Genomic DNA, 2143 nt, shown 5'->3' with positions numbered 1-2143 from the left:
GAGTTTATGAAGTCGATCACAAGGCTTTCCTCATGGTATTCATCTTTTTTCTATCTGTGGCAGACAGGTTGACAAATCTTTCTATGTAAAGGAGATATTTTTGCTTTCTTTTGGAGCATCATTGTCTGTTTGTATGCCTACAGATTTATCTGTATTTGTGAATATAGTTTGATTGTTACGGTATATTAATATATGCACGTGCAAACATTCCGGTTTTTTTCCCTCACGAACACATGGTTTACAAATCAATAAATTTATTCAATCAAACATATTTTTGTTATATGCAAAGATAAAAAAACAATCTTATTTTGACCTATATTTAGGACTTTTTGAATGTCCTAAAAACCAGGATAGGATTTGCGATAAATACTGAAATGTGAAGATAGATTAATAAAATTATAATGCATGGGACAATATATTTCTAGTGCAGATTTTTTAGCGACATAATTAACTGTTGTGACATGGTATCAATCGATTGTTATCTGTTGTATAAAACGATCAGCTATAACAGCTGTCGCGGTTGTTTATATCGCCTCCATAGCTCAGTGGTTAGAGCACTGGTCTTGTAAACCAGGGGTCGTGAGTTCGATCCTCACTGGGGGCTTGATTTGTATATTTTTTATACCAATAACTTCATTCTGGCTTTGGTAGAGTTCAGGAAGTTCAGTGAGCGTCTTTTGTTTCCATGACAATGACTGCCATGATAATGAGATATATTTTGTACGACGTAAGGTCAAATATAGCCAATGGAAAACGAACAATTTCCCTGAATTAAAAGATGACAATGCAAGTTAATAAATATACACTAGAGATCTTTTTTTTTTCAAAATTCGTTTCTTTGACAGCCCCTTGCGTTAGGACGGGCAGACGCCATTTTGTTTGAACTCTGCTTGGATACAATACGACCACCGACCCCTATATAAATTGCGTGAATCGACACATACCTAACAGATTTTCACTGTGTATCACCAACTGATACATAAGCAAACTCCTTACCTGTAAATATGTGTAGGGCTTGTTTTAGCAAGCAAACATGTCAACTCTTCTGAGCTGTTATTTAGATGTTTCACAAATTGAACTTTCCACACCAATGAATAGAAAACCTAATAATAACCCGTCAACATATCTCCACGTATACTATCGTACCCGAAGTACTCGACTGATCACGTGCACGTGACCACCTGTCCCAAACGAGTGACGCTTCCATAATGAAACTACCGATGGCACACACGTGTACATGTGCGTGTAATATCTAATGTATATTGAAGTGTTTTATTTGCTCGTATTTTACATATTTTGGGATGAAACCTTGTCAGATATTTTAATTTTCTATCAATCTTAACTGACTTTTTTGTTCCTAGCGTCTCCTTGAACACCACTACAATTTTGGCCACGAGTTGAGCGCTCGCCTGTGCGAGGTAAGCCTCGCCGAGACAGGATTACCAGTCTGACCGCTCGCCTGGGCGAGGAAAGCCTCGCCGAGACAGGATTACCAGTCTGACCGCAAAGCAAGAGAAGCATTGTCACTTTTATAGACTAAGGTGTGTTTTGGCAAAGGGATAGAACTCATAGCCCGATCCAAAGACGAGTCCACAACTAAAGGCTAACGGTGAGCGATGTTAAGGGAGACGTTAGAAGAAGATCAAGTCCTCAATTTACTCACCTTTTGCAATCTTTCAAAGGGACAGCAGATTCTATTTCAATGCCCTACCTTCAGAGTTCGTCGGATGTCTATTCCATCGACTGCTCCAAAATGTAGGTTAGCAATCTGGTCTCTTCAGGATCTGTTCACACGGGAATGTGCCTCTCCATCCAGTAACACTCTGCCAAGCAACTTCCCAGACATTATGCCCCTAGTTGCCAATCAACTTCGCTTCCGGTTTTATTTTTAAAAAAACCACGTGTAGTTGAAAGATAAACAAAATGCTAGCCAGTTAGAGTTTTTATAGTGAAATTATGGTCGATATACACGACATGTTGTCAAATATTCAAATTGAACACGACTATTGCTGGTACCGCATCACTTTCGCGATATTCACGTTGCATATACATGTAGCATATACACAGTTGAATTGTGTTTATCTTTCAACTACACGTGTTTTTTTTTAAATAAAACCGGAAGCGAAGTTGATTGGCTGCCGTT

At 38.6% G+C, this 2143-nt stretch overlaps 1 non-coding gene across 1 annotated transcript; it reads left to right on the top strand.

Moving 5' to 3' along the window:
- The first annotated feature begins 531 nt into the window (after window positions 1–531).
- Trnat-ugu (transfer RNA threonine (anticodon UGU)) lies at window positions 532–604 on the top strand. Its single transcript has one exon. It is a non-coding gene; the product is annotated as a tRNA-Thr (tRNA).
- The last annotated feature ends 1539 nt before the right edge of the window (window positions 605–2143 follow it).

The sequence above is a fragment of the Argopecten irradians genome, unplaced genomic scaffold, assembly GCF_041381155.1.
Source record: "Argopecten irradians isolate NY unplaced genomic scaffold, Ai_NY scaffold_0359, whole genome shotgun sequence".
NCBI classification, from domain to species: domain Eukaryota; kingdom Metazoa; phylum Mollusca; class Bivalvia; order Pectinida; family Pectinidae; genus Argopecten; species Argopecten irradians.
The sequence above is the reverse complement of the archived record's forward strand: the minus strand, read 5'-3'. Positions and strand labels throughout refer to the sequence as shown.